The following is a 15,686-nucleotide window of genomic DNA, read 5'->3' as shown; positions in this document are numbered from 1 at the left end:
ATCTCTTCATCTGTATCCTTTGTTATATCTTCTTTTTTTTCTTTTAACATGCCCTCATGTGGGCTTTATTTATTTATTTATTTATTTTTAATTCAGTTGTTTTTACAATCAGGTTGGAGAAAAAGAGTTACATATAAAATAATACCTTATGCTTTTTTTTTTTTTTAAGAGGAAGGAAGAGAGAAAGAAAGAAAAAGAATAAAAAAAGAAAAAGAAAAAGAAAAAAAAAAAGAATGAAGGAGAAAAAAGAGGAAGAGGAAGAGGGAGAGAGAACAGGGGTGTTGCTTTATTGCCCGGGCTAGAATGCAGTCTAAAAATGGGTATGCCTGTAATTGTGTTTAATAATAGAGACATTAAAAAAAAATGAGGGAAGAAAATAATTAACAAGCAGCCAACGAATATTTCATTTAAACCTATAAATAGGTGTGATGTGGTACTGATAAGAGTGTATATTTTGTGTATTTAAAGTGGAGAATTCTATAAATGTTAATTAAGTCTACTTGTTACGGATCTGAGTTCAAGTCCTGGATATGGATGTTAACTTTCTGTCTCACTGATCTGTCTAATATTGATGTTGAAGTCTCCCACTATTATTGTGTGGGAGTCCAAGTCTCTTTATAAGTCTTATATATCTGGGTATTCCTGTATTTGGTGAGTATATATTTAGAATCTTTAGCTCTTCTTGTTACATTGATCCTTTTATTATGTAATATCCTTCTTTGCTTCTTTTGATCTTTGTTGCTTTAAAATCTATTTTATCAGCAAAAATGGCAACTCCTGCTTTCTATTTATTTATTTATTTTTGCTCTCCATTTGGTTGGTAAATTTTTCTCCATCCCTTTGTTTTGAGTCTTTGTGTATCCTTGCATGTGAGATGGATCTGGATGTAGCATACCAATGGGTCTTGGCTTTTTTTGCCTGTCTGTGTCTTTGGAATCGGGGATTTAGTCGATTTAAATTTAGAATTAATAACAATATATGTGAGTTTGATATATCTTTTATATCTTTGTTATATCTTTTATAATAAGCCAGTAAACATGCTTACCTGAGTTCTGTGAGCTGCTTTAGCAAATTAATCGAATCCAAGGATGGGACTGTGGGATCCCCAGTTTATAGGTGGTCAGTCAGAAGCACAGGCAAAATAACCCGGGGCCTGCAAATGGTATCGGAAGTGGGATCCCTCAACCTGTGAGATCTCACACTGTCTCCAGGTAGTGTCAGAATTTCCAGGTAGTGTCAGAATTGAACTGAATTAGAGGATACTCAGCTGGTGTCTGCTGGATAACTGATTGCTTATGTGAAAGTATGTAATTCAAAATCTAAGCTGTTGGAACTTCAAAATATTTTGAGCCTGAAAGGAATGTGATTATAGGACCTCAGTCACATAACATAGCTGTAACCTTTGTTTCTCTTATTAGATTTGCCTTCTCTCTTACCCACATAGTTTTATAAAATGTTGTAAATGATTAAAGGGCACCTAGGAAGACCCATTCCCTCTTCCCTGTAGATTAACTGCCCTCTTACCTTTCTTACACACAGACTATCATGTCTAAGATGAAATGTTAAAAATACCCTTTTAAATTGAAAAGGAAATGTAAACAAGCTGTAATTCATCAGATTGCTGTAATTCATAAACCAGCCTTGTATAGAAAATGCTATAATCCTAATAAATTTGTTTTCTGCCTATATAACCAAGACCTTAACTTTGAATTTGGGAGCACAGACTCCATTTCTCTGGAGTTCATGTTTCCCAGCTTTTCACTTGAATAAAGCTGGATTCTGATCTGTTCGATTATTTCAGGTTAACACTTGCTTGATTTCTGGGGGAAGAAACCCCACACATTTCACAGAAGTCTACTGTGTTGATTGTTGCTGGGTTAGAGAACAGAAAAAGCACTTCGAGTGTGTTTTTTCCATAGAGGCGGCCTTCAGTGGTCATGGTGGCTTTGGTGGTAGCCATGCTACCGTATATAATTCAGCCATGGCTTCTTTTAATACTGGCAAGGTTTCATGTTTTACGTTTTTTATTTTTTGGAGTTTTTATAAATAGTATTTAAGGCTATGAGATCAGAATGAATCTACCAATTGCAGACATTTATTAAATGTCTATCATCTAAAAATTTAAATCTACTTACATCTTCTTTTTCGACACTCTCATTCAACACTCATTCACTTCAGTGTTTTCAAATATAATACATACAGATAATGACCAAATTTATATCTTGCTGCACTGACTTCTAAACTCTGGGACCTTATTTTTGATTGTATAGTTTAAATCTCTTTTTACATCTTTGACATTAAAAATTCAGTGTATCTGAAATTAAATTTGCTCTCCTTCTAACGTTCCTAATGGTATCTCCATTGTTCTGGCTTTTTTTTTTTTTATATACTTTAAGTTCCGGGGTATATGTATAGAATGTATAGGTTTGTTACATAGGTATACACGTGCCATGGTGGTTTGCTGCACCCATCAACCCATCATCTACATTAGGTATTTCTCCTAATGCTATCCCTCCCCTGATCCTCCGTCCCCCAACAGGCTCTGGTATATGATGTTACCCCTCCCTGTGTCTAGGTGTTCTCACTGTTCAACTCTCACTTATGAGTGAGAAAATGTTTGGTTTTCTGTTCCTGTATTAGTTAGCTGAGGATGATGGTTTCCAGCTTCATCCATGACCCTGCAACGGACATGAACTCATCCTTTTTTATGGCTGCATAGTATTTCACGGTGTACGTGTGCCATATTTTCTTTATCCATTCTATCATTGATGGGCATTTGGGTTGGTTCCTATAAATACAACTTACAAGGGATATGAAGGACCCCTTCAAGGATAACTACAAACCACTGCTCAAGGAAATAAGAGATAACACAAACAAATGGAAAAACATTCTATGCTTATGGATAGGAAAAATATCGTGAAAATGGCCATACTGCCCAAAGTAATTTATAGATTCAATGCTATCACCATCAAGCTACCATTGACCTTCTTCATAGAATTAGAAAAAACTACTTTAAATTGCATGTGGAACCAAGAAGGAGCCTTCACAGCCAAGACAATCCTAAGCAAAAAGAACAAACTGGAGGCATCATGCTACCTGACTTCAAACTATACTACAAGGCTACAGTAACCAAAACAGCATGGTACTGGTACCAAAACAGAGATATAGACCAATATAACAGAACAGAGGCCTCAGAAATAACATCACATATCTACAACCATCTGATCTTTGACAAGCCTGACAAAAACCAGCAATGGGGAAAGAATCCCCTATTTAATAAATGGTGTTGGGAAGACTTGCTAGCCATAAGCAGAAAACTGAAACTGGACCCCTTCCTTACTATACAAAAATTAACTCAACATGGATTAAAGACTTAAATGTAAGACCTAAAACCATAAAAAACCCTAGAAGAAAACTTAGCACCATTCAGAACATAGCCATGGGCAAATATTTCATGAGTAAAACACCAAAAACAATGGCAGCAACAGCCAAAATCGACAAATGGGATCTAACTAAACTTAAGAGCTTCTGCACAGCAAAAAAAACTATCATCAGAGTAAACAGGCAACCTATAGAATGGGAGAAAATTTTTACAATCTATCCATCTGACAAAGGGCTAATATCTAGAATCACAAGGAACTTAAACAAATTTACAAGAAAAAAACAACCCCATCCATCATAAACTGGGCAAACGATATGCACAGACACTTCTCAAAAGAAGACATTGAGGTAGCCAACAAACATATGAAAAAAAGCTCATCATTGCTGTCATTAGAGAAATGCAAATCAAAATCATAATAAGGTACCATCTCACACCAGTTAGAAGGGCAATCATTAAAAAGTCAGGAAACAACAGATGCTGGAGAGGATGTGGAGAAATAGGAACACTTTTACACTGTTGGTGGGAGTATAAATCGGTTCAACCATTGTGGAAGACAGTGTGGCGATTCCTCAAGGATCTAGTACCAGAAATAGCATTTGACCCAGCAATCCCATTACTGGGTATATACCCAAAGGATTATAAATCATTCTACTATAAAGACACATACACACACGTTTACTGCAGCACTGTTCACAATAGCAAAGACTTGGAATCTTGTTTACTTTTAAAGCAAAAACCATTTGAAAATTTTCAGGTATATAGTATAAGGTAAAGCTCTAAATTTATCTTTTACGAAATGGCTATTCAGTTTTTAGGAAAGCTATCTTTTTCCCACTGATTTGAGGTGCTGCCTTTATCATTAGCAAACCACTATATATACGTAAACTGGTTTCTGGATTTCCTAATCTGCTCCATTAGTCTTCTTGCTCTTTCAGGTACCTCATCATTTTAATTATAAAGGCTTTACATTTTACATCGTCTTTTCCAGGATTTACTTGGCATCCTGTTTGCTTATTTTTCCTTATAAGCTTTAAAATCAATTTTTACTACCTCTTCCTCAGAATAAAAGGACCTACTGGCATTTTTATTAGAATATTTAAAAACTTTTATAAATAAACATAAAATGCATTGACATCTTCTTGATGCTGATTCTTTAAAAATGTCAGTTGACAAAAAAGTAGTTCAAGTTTACTTTTGTGTTTTTAAAAATTGTTTAAATTCAACATGTAATTTTTACTCATTTAACTTCTACATTATCTTTGTTGTTGCTACTGAAAACGTATCTACTCTTTAATTACATCTTTCAATGGGAATTTGCTTATATATAAAGAACATTGATTTTTGCATATCAATCTTATATCTGTAACTTTGCTTAATTATCTGTCATAGTTTTCCCATCAAGTTTCATGGGCTTTACAGACATATTATATTCTTTGTATCTAAAAAAAGTTCCAATTTTAAGTCTCCAATACTTTCTCTTGTCTAATGCTACCAGCTAATGATCACTAATACTATGTTAAATAGCAGAAGCAACAGAGATAATCCTTGTCTAGTTGCAGATTTTGGTAGTAATGCCTCTAGTGTTACACCTTAACAAAGGGATTTAGGCTTTAGGGCAGTGATGGATATAATTTATCATGTTAAGGAATTATCTATTGATTTACACATGGCCATAAACATGGGAACAACAGACACCATAGACTACTAGAGAGAGGAGGGAGTGGGGGATGGGTTGAAAAACTAACTGTTTGGTACTATACTCTGTACCTGGGTTCAACATACCCACATAACAATCCTGCACATGTACCCCTTGTATCTAAAATAAAAGCTGAAATTACGAGAGAGACACCGAGACAGAAACAGAGACTGAGACATTATCCCAGGTAAGAATTGTATTTTTAGTAGAGACAGGGTTTCACCATGTTGGCCAAGCCGGTCTCAAACTCCTGACCTCAGGTAATCCGCCCGCCTCGGCCTCCCAAAGTGCTGGGATTACAGGCATGAGCCAATGTGCACAGCCATTAAAACTTTTGTGGAAAAAGTATAACACTCTAATTTTTAAACTTCTTCCTTCATTTTAGCTTTTACACTCCAGTAAAGTCAATGAGGATATATAGCATTTCCTTAGAAAATACAGCATTTCCTTAGAAAAACTACAGTTTAAATACAGCAACAAGAAAAGTAGTGGGTTTAGATTAAAAGCAGAAACCGTACACTCTGCTGCTTGTCCTTAGCTCTTCTTATTTGACATTTGGAGGAGGTTTTAGCTTTAAGGTAAAGGAAAAAAGAATACAGTATGCATGATGTTTAAAAAGGAACCAAATACATTTCAATGATGAAGTCTTGAATAACTCTGATTGGAAGATGGTATTTCAGAACACTTTAACTGAAGTCAAAGTGGCTCCTAATTTACAAATTGGTTGTATTTTAGGGTATTTTTGAGTTGGCTGTTAGAAAATCACCAACTTCCCACAGGAAACAATGCAAAAAGCAGTCTGGTTCTACAGTGGATATTTTAATAAGAGCACAGTACTAAATTCTGGTACTAAAGTATGGTAACTGAACAGTTCAAAACCAAACAAAAAAACAGTGAGTTTCAAATAAGAGCATGGAAAATACAACCCAGTATGCGATGCTAGTAATCAAAAAACCTGCTCCCTCTTCATCGGCCAGGAGATAACCTCACCTCTAATACTAGCGGTTACAACCTTTTGGAGGCATTGACACCTAAGGCATATTTATGAATTGTGCATGTGTGTGTTTATATGTGCAGTAATGTAATGGCAGAGAGAGGAAATTAGTGCAGATTTTCCTTGTCAGGAATTTTTTAATATACTTAATGGTGGTTTATGGGTGGTTGTGAGAACTGAATTAATACCTGATACTGTATCTTCAGAACCTAAGGAAGTGTTGAGACCAAGCAGATGGTTTAATAAAAACTACAGAATTTTTGCAAAATGATATTCTTACATAATTCGGTTCTTAAGTTCAAAATTCTGTTTACCATTACTAGGCTCATTGTGTTCCTTTCAGTACTGTAAAACCCTCTGCCAGCCTTTCTTAACTAGGGTTTCTCATCTGAACCAATGAACAAAGAAAATGATATTAGTGACTATTTCTCAATTCCCCCAAGGATAGTACTTAACTATATTTATCTAGATACATAGGTAAGAAGTCAATAATTCCACACAAATTGAGCCTTTATAGTATTAGGGTGTTCTTTCCCAACTGAGAAAGGCTGTTAGATTAGTCAATATTTATAAATGTTCTATGATGGTTTCATATGTGATTAAAGAATAAAATAACTATGCAATAATAGTCCCATATGTTCAATTTTACAATATGGGTACATATACAAGCAGTAAGTTAAAATCTTGGCAAACTGGTTACCTTTATCTTAGTACCGAAAAGTATAGTTCACAAATTATAACCACTTGAAAGGCAAACCACAAAGGAAATTGTTAGGGAACACCCAAAAGCAATTTTGAAAAAAGTAAAATCTCCACAATTTGTCATATGGTAACTTCCTACATATTAAAAAAAAAATGCTTACTTTTTACTTTATACAGGACACAAATTTATTCTATTTTATTCTACTTAAACATGAAATCAACAAGATTTATTAAAAACAGTATAGGGCCCAAATCCTGCATTCATGAACAATGATGATCTCTTATAATTTAGAATTTCAAGTTTATAATTTTGTTTCCATTAATGCATATTCTTTCAATTTCATACCTCTATTTATGACCATTGTCATTTCTAAAGTCTGTACCTTAGTTTGCCTCTTAAAAATCTGTTTCCTTTAAAATTAATATGCTATTTCAAAACGTTTTAGACCTAACAAAAAGACTTTCTTTTGGTTAAACAGCTTTTTTTTTGTACTTATAAATGATTTTATGGTTTAAAAAAAAAAGGAAGAAAAAAAGCACAAAGCACCACAGGATGGTAACTGGTGAGCTGCAAAAAATAAATTAAAAAAAAAAAATCTAGTAAGGCTTCAGAAATATCACACCAGTAACAAAGTATATTCCTGTATCCTGCTTAGTTTTATAATTTTCCATCATACATAGATACCTCTTTTATTTATGCGAATAAAAAAAATCAAGCTACAGATCTATGTAAATGGCCTCATTTCTAAATTGTAGCGAGACTCAAAACTACAACTAATTGCTCAGATTTCTGCATTCTAAGATATGAATTCATTTTCCATCCCAACTCGCCTTAGGGAAAAAAGGAGCAGAACTACTCTGAAAGCTCTTATAGAAACTACATTTTCAGGAAATTAAAAAAAAAAAATCACACTCTTACATTATATTCATTTTCCTGCTTTTCACTAAGAAACAAAAGTCATCACAATACAACTCAGTTATACCCAAAAATTTATTATCACTCTTTGCCTGTGTTAGAAAGTGTTGAGAAAAAAAAAAAAAAAACAAAACTGTCTTTTTCTAAGAAATCACTTTCACTGTGGAAGTGAAAATGGAACACTGGGCAACCTAGAAGGGATAGACATATATTTCCATGGCACGTTTTCAACTGAGCAACAGTAGACCCAGAAAATATATAGATTGCCACTATTTCTTTTGCTATTGATGAACTGTAAATACTGAATATATGAAAATTAATGGTAGGGAAAAATACTTCTTTAAACTCTCTTCAGTTGATTTTTCAAAGAGTTTTCACTATTTCCTAAAATCAGGCAAATTTTTACCAATTTGAAAAACATCTCAGAGTGATCTCCTTGCAAATAGTTCATTATCAGGTGTACATTTAAATAAACTCAGTTTAGGCCGGGCGCGGTGACTCAAGCCTGTAATCCCAGCACTTTAGGAGGCCGAGGCGGGTGGATCACGAGGTCAAGAGATCAAGACCATCCTGGTCAACACGGTGAAACCCCGTCTCTACTAAAACTACAAAAAATTAGCTGGGCATGGTGGCGCGTGCCTGTAATCCCAGCTACTCAGGAGGCTGAGGCAGGAGAATTGCCTGAACCCAGGAGGCGGAGGTTGCGGTGAGCCGAGATCGCGCCATTGCACTCCGGCCTGGGTAACAAGAGCGAAACTCCGTCTCAAAAAAAAATAAAAAATAAAAAAAAAAATAAAAAATAAAAATAAACTCAGTTTGCTTTCATTTTTTAATGAAAAAAAGACTGAACTGGAATTTCTTCACTTTGTACTTTGGAGCTACTTTTTAACTGATTTCCATGAAATAAGTTACACTTTTTTAAGGTCTAAGTCAAAAATATTGACTTACTGTAGCGAAATTAGGCAAGAAACATAATTTTAAGATTACCCAGAAAGAGCCAATTAACATTTGGGGAAATATATTATATATATATATGAATGCTAATTGGGATTTGGTGTGTACACGTGTGCACACACACACACACACACACACTCTCTCTCTCTCTAGTTTCTCCCTCATACATGTAAAGATAAATGTATAGTTTAGACACAGACCTTTTACAAGAATGAATTTTTTTGATGTGTTGGTCTGTATCTTCTTGTCATTTATTACTATTTAATGTAAGCCTCTGCTGACAATCATCCAACACTTGATACTGATTTAAAATAATGACTATATTACTATCTTTCATCTGAAACCTGTGAAAGCTCTCTGATGCTGACCAAGCTTAACAATCTACATACAGAACTTAAAGTGTTTTAAAAATATGCCTAAAAAAGATTGTAAAGAAATACTGCTAACAGTGGCTATGCGACCTCTGCATGTTGTGATCCTAGTTTTTCTTTATATGCTTTCCAGTATTTTCAAAATTTTAGACCATATTTTATAATCAGAAAACTATTAAAATTCTTCTTACCAAAAATCTAACTTCATACGCATAATACGAACAAAAGTATTACTAAAAACAAAATAAAATACAACAAAAGGTTCTCAGAATAAAAGAAAAAATCCAAAAGAAAACCCACAAAAATACTAACATGGGTCTCTTACGGTAATTTTTTCCTTATCTTTTTCTATATTATACCAAGTTTCTTTGTCAAAATAATTATCTCCGTCATTGAAAAAGACTACTTTTAAATATGCAATTTCGTTAAATCCTCAGCCTCTTCACTAAATAGTCATATAGCATGTTCATGTTCTACCTGAAAACTGACCATCAGAGGAGGGCACTGCCTTCCCTAGAGCACTGGTAAGAAGCGCTGTTTTCTCTCCTACACTCCAGCACTGTTGGGGCTTGTGGTGAGGCAGATGTCCTTGCTTGTCACTACCACTATTTATCACAGTGCCTCCTACTTCTTCCCTACAGCACAGTTTCCTTAAGGCTGTGCCAGCAGATTATTCCACACTCTACCTATCTTGATTACCAGGGTTACAATTCTTAATTGTCCCCCTTCAGTCACTGAAAAATTTGGTAATGGACTTATTATTTTTCCACCTCTACTCTTTAATTATTCTTGATTTAAATTAACAATCCACCCAACATCTGGTAAGCTAAGCTTATCTTCTGCCCCTATAATCACACTTTAGGCCATAAGATCTCAATCCGAAGCATTTTATAATCTGAACAACCCTTCCTATTTCTGGATCACTTCCCCTAATACCTCTACTCTTAATACTTCTTCCCAAACAGGGAAGATAGGGTCAGTGGATTAGACTGACCCTATCTTAGACCACTAAGTAGATTAGACCACTGAACCTAACACCTTTTTTTAAAGCATGTATCATTTACCACTAAATCTTAATTTCTCACCACTCTAATCCCTGCCTTACCCCTTTCTCACTGTCAGTACTCACCTGACAAAACCCCAAACCTGTTAAATCCAACTCTCTGACTATTCCATAACTCTTACCAAGTAGCTGAACAAGACTGAAGAAAAACATACAACTATTCTGGTTGTTTTCACTTTAAGTTCATGACCACAAACCTCAAAGTGGGCCCTCTGTGCTGCCAGGCAATCACACTGCTCCCCTTTACAGCAAAAGGCTTTGAAAAGGAGTTGACTTAGTTGCTATCTCCATTTCCTCCCCTCCCATTCTCTCTTGAAGCTACTTTGTCTGATCAGGCTTTCATTCTCATCACCCTTCTTAGTCCCAGTAGCATTTAGCAGCGTTGATTAATCCTTCCTGTTTAGGTTTCTTTACAAGGCTTCTAAAACAACATATGGTTGTATCTTTCTTACTACCTCGCTGGCCACTCCACTTGGTTGCTTCTGCCTCCTGACCACCCCAAGGGCTCAGTTCTCAGGACTCCTATCCTCTGTCAATACTCGGTCTCTGAGCAAACTGTGTATTAAATATGACTTTAAATAACATATATAATCTGATGACACCCAAATTTCTATCTTCCACCCCAACCTGCTACCTGAACTCTAGAGAGATAAGCATGTATCTACCACTCTCTGCCCTGCTCACTGCACTCCAGTTGCACTGTCCTTCTTGTTGTTCCTCGTATTTGGCATATCCTGCCTCAATGTTTATATTTGAAGTTCCCTCACCAGGGATATTCTTCCTCTGAACAGTCTCATGTCCCTCTCCTCCACCATTTAGTCTCTGGTTGGTTATTATCCCATGTGGAAGACTTTCCAAGCCCTTCTAAAATAGCATCTTCTTACCCGACTCTATGGCATCTGTCACCAGCTGACAGTCCATTATTTATTTGCATGTTCATTTGCTTTACTGGCTGTCTCCCTATTAAAATGTAAGATCCATGAGGGCAGGCTATTTACTCATGTTGTTTACTGCCTGGCAAAGTGGGTACTAAAACATTTGTTGAATTTTAAGATATATGAAACTTTTCTGTTATCTCCAAAGGGTGGGATTATGAGAATCTTTCAATAGGTCAGTTATACATGTCAGTATTGTTTGAAATGTTTACAACAAGCATGTTGATATAGTTTAGATATGTGTGCCTGCCCAAATCTCATGTTGGATTGCAATCCCCAATGCTGGAGGTGGGGCCTGGTGGGAGGTGTTTAGATCATGGGGACAGATCCCTCATGGCTTGGTGCTTATGTTTACAATTGCTAGTGAGCTCTTTCAAGATTTAGTCATTTAAAAATGTGTGGCATCTTTCCCCCATATCTATTTCTCTCTCTCACCATGCTACATGCCTGCTCTGCCTTCACCTTCCACCATAACTGTAAGCTTTCTGAGGCCTCCCCAGGAGCTGAACAGATGCCAGCACTATGCTTTCTGTAAAGCCTGAAGAACTGTGAGCCAATGAAAACTCTCTTCTTTATAGATTACCAAGTCGCAGGTATATCTTTATAGCAATGCAAGAACTGACTAATACACATGTATTACTTTGGTTATCAGGGAAAAAAAGAGCAAATAATAAAAATATTAAAGCTCAACAATAACAAAAAGGAATCCAATTATATGATCTGAAACTATGTATTTATGTAAGTTAAAGAGAAGTTTATAAGTAGGTCAGTAGGACCTAGACAAGGATGACAAATAAGTTTTACCTTTGAAGTCAGCTATAGTTGGCTGGCTGTGGTTGCTTGAAGCACTATATCAAAAGGGACACTGAAGCTAAGTCAGTTTTAGCAGGCAGAAGTACCATAACGAGGGATATTTTCCAGGAAAACAGAAGGAGTGGGAATAGTGGCATTCATGCTAGATGAATTCCTATGCCAGATGAATGCCACTCCATGACGTTAAATCCAGATGTGGACTATTTTCAACCCTTTCTTTTCAGTTGGCTGCTCCCAAGAATGCCTATTTGTACACTCTTTATCTACTTGAAATTTACATATAAATGTAAGAGATCTCAAACTTATATCCAAAACAGAACTTCTGATCTATAGTCCCCTTCAAAAACAAAAACATTACCTTTCTCCCAGTGCCCTCTCTTTCAGTAATGACACCTCATTCACTCAGTTGCCCAGATAAAAACTCTAAGGCTACCCTTAATTCCCTTCTTTCACTCAACCCTGACCCATACATTCATATTCTCAAGCAAATCTTGTTAGCTATACCCCAAAGCATTTTCCAACTTTATCTGTGTCTCTCCATATCTAAGGTTAGTACCTAAGACCAAGCCACCATGGCCTCTCATACGGTCCACTTTAATCTAATAGCCTTCTAGCTGGTCTGCCTGTTCTCACTTGCGCCCCCTTATAATCTATTATCTACATGACAGCCAAAATCATTTTTTAAAATGAATATCAAATAATGTCACATCCTTATTGTGTTCCATTGCACTTGTAAAAAATCCAAACTCTTAACCCAGGTAATCTTCCCCAGCCTATTTCTCCAACTTTACCTCAAACCACTCTCCTCTTACTCCCTATGCTTCAGCCTACTGGCCTCCTTTCAGTATCAAAGCTGTTTTCACCATAAGACCTTTCTACCAAATGATCCCTAGACTAGAATGTTCTTCCTCTGACAAGCTTTTCTTACGACAATAAGATCTCAGGTTAAAGGTGCCTTCTTCAGAAGTCTTCCAGATCTACTCAATTTAAAGTAGAGCTCAATCACTATCATATAATCATATCTTAAATCTACACAATACAAATAACTATTTGACATCTGAGCAGTCTAATTTATTAATTTGTTTGCTGTCTCATTCCCCCATCACAATATAGGATCAAGACAGTGAAGATCTTGTCTTTTTAAGATTAAGTAGGTGAGAGGGCCTACTTAATAAATATTTAGTGAAGATAATTTGTGCAGTTTTCTTAATGTGTGTTATATTCAGTACAACAAGTTTCTCTTGTGGTGTCTGTGTGTGTTTATTTAGTTAAATTAGAGAAATAAATGAATGAGAACAGAACTAAGAATTCCCAATTTGGAATTAAAGTAATTCTCTGAGGTTGAAAAAGACCCACAAATTTATTTTGATTCAAATTCAAAGTGTACCAACTTTTTTTTTTTTTTGCCAGTGAGAATTAGTTGCTGACTTTAAAACAATGAAAAACCATTTGCCCTAATGGAGCTCCAGAGTTATATAATAAACAGGCTATAGCAAGTAAATGCCATGAAAAGGGTACTACAGTAGAAGGTGCTATAGGTACACTTAACTCAGCCTGGGAGGTAGAGCATCAGGAAATGCTTCCCAAAGAAGTGCCATTTAAACCGAATCTGATCTAAAGGATGAGTAGTTGTGATACATACACATGTGTTGGTGGGAAGGGGGGGGGGGGGGGCAAGGAAGACATGAAGTATAAGGATATTTTAAACAGAGGAAATATGAGCAAAGCCCAGAATCCAGAGAACTGATAATATACTCAGGGGACTAAAAATAATTTACTGTGGCTGAAGAGCAAAGTATGAACTGAGAAGTACTGAGAAAGACCAAAGAGGTCAACAAGGGTAATATCATGAAGCCCTATTACGGAGTTCGGACTTTATCCTAAGGGTAGGAGTCATTAGAGGATTAAAGTAATTTTTATATGTAACATAACCCTCATTAATAAAAGATAATTTTAGTCAATGTGAAGTGTTTAGAGGGAGACAGAGAGGTTGATGTGGAGATTGCTACAGTTTTCCAGGCAAGACATAATTGTAGCCAGAATTAGCACAGTAAGATTGGAGACATTAGTGAATATTAAGATCTTACTCTGAGAAGTATTTAAGCAATTAGGTGAACACTAAAAGCACAAATAAAGAGGTATAGTTGTAACACTGAATAAATTACCAAAAGTCAGATTTCACAGAATATGGGACATCTAAGCTGAACTTTCAAGGAGTACAGTAAGATTTCCAAAGAAAAGAAGGTATTTCAAACTATATGAAATCCATTTTTTTCCTTTTTATATAGAGGCAGGCTCTCACTCTGTCACCCAGAGCGGCACCATCATAGCTAACTGCAGCCTTAAACTCCTGGGCTCAAGAGATCCTCCTACCTCAGCCTCCCAAGTAGCTGCAACTATAAGTACACAACCACCATGCCCAGCTAATTTTTATTTTTTTGTAGAGACATGATGAGATCATGTTGCCGAGGCTGGTCTTATACTCTCCTGGTCTCAAACAATCCTCTTGTCTCAGCCTCTCAAAGTGCTGGGATTGTACTTGAAAGCCACTGTGCTGAGCCTATAACAGACTTTTATAGAGCAGGGTTATTTCCTTGTTCAAATAATTTGAAAAAATTAAAAAATAATCTGTGTGTTTAAAACATATATCTTATTTTTTTAGGCAGAAACTCTCTAAAAATCTCCATTTATGACTAATTGTACATTACGATTCCATCATACTCTATTAATCAATTCTAATAAACTACCAGCTATAAGAATCATGAGGGTCTGGTCTCTAGCAGCTCTCTGTTATCATTACAAAAAAGTTTTCTTGACAGTAAAATCACAATGAAAAAATAAAAACAGTTAAGACATATGCAGTGTATATGTACATTTCTAAATAACTGAAGACTTTAAAATAATGGAATATATTGTCATATCATTATGATAAAAATTAAACAATAAAATATATCTCAGGGTGAGTTAAACTTAAAAGATAACCACCATATAATCTAATTCAACAAACATTTATTGAGAATTTACACACCTACACAAGTCTATCTTTCCGTATACATTGGCACTAGAGTAGGCAATAGAAAGATAAAGAGCTAGGAGACAGATGCTTCCTCAAAAATTTTGTAAGCCAGATAGGAAGACAGACATAATTCATTTCAGGAAGCATTTTTACAAGACTTCTGCAATGATAATGTGACTTTATAAATAAAAATGGTTCTAGTAGAGACTTTGATATTCTTTTACATTTAATAATGTAAGATGCAGATGTCAAAGGAATAATACACTAACTATAGTGAATATATTTTATATTCCCATAATTTTACTCTATAGATGTAATGTTGGATTCAAGAAAATTACTACTGATGTGAACTATGTCCAAAAAGTTTAACTGCCAAGTATCAAAAAGAAAAGACTGTAGGTAAGAAATACATGGCAAACACAGAAAACATATGAAGATTAAAAGAGAATCTAGCTGAATGCAATGGCTCATGTTTATAATTCCTGCATTTTGGGGGGCTGAGGTGGGTGGATCACCTGAGTTCAGGAGTTCAAGACCATCCTGGCCAACATGGTGAAACCCCATCTCTACTAAAAATACTAAAATTAGCCAGGCAGTAATGTACAGCTGTTGCAGGTGGCTGTAATCCCAGCTAGTAAGGAGGCTGATGCAGGAGAATTAACTGAACCCAGGAGGCGGAGATGGCTGTGAGCTGAGATCATGCCACTGCACTCCAGCCTGGGCAACAGAGCAAGACTCCGTGTCAAAAAAAAAGAAAAGAAAAGAGAATCTATGTAGGAATTTCATAAAAAGCAAAGGAAAACAACATAATTATTTGTATTTTAGATCTGTAATTTAAGTAACA

At 35.6% G+C, this 15,686-nt stretch overlaps 1 protein-coding gene across 2 annotated transcripts in view; it reads right to left on the bottom strand.

Moving 5' to 3' along the window:
* SLC30A7 (solute carrier family 30 member 7) overlaps positions 1-15,686 on the bottom strand; it is a 72,364-nt gene that overhangs the window by 30,424 nt on the left and 26,254 nt on the right. The window lies entirely within an intron of this gene.

Source organism: Sapajus apella, unplaced genomic scaffold (assembly GCF_009761245.1).
Source record: "Sapajus apella isolate SASKATOON/1434 unplaced genomic scaffold, GSC_monkey_1.0 scaffold133, whole genome shotgun sequence".
Taxonomy (NCBI): Eukaryota; Metazoa; Chordata; class Mammalia; order Primates; family Cebidae; genus Sapajus; species Sapajus apella.
This window is presented reverse-complemented; position numbering and strand designations above follow the sequence as displayed.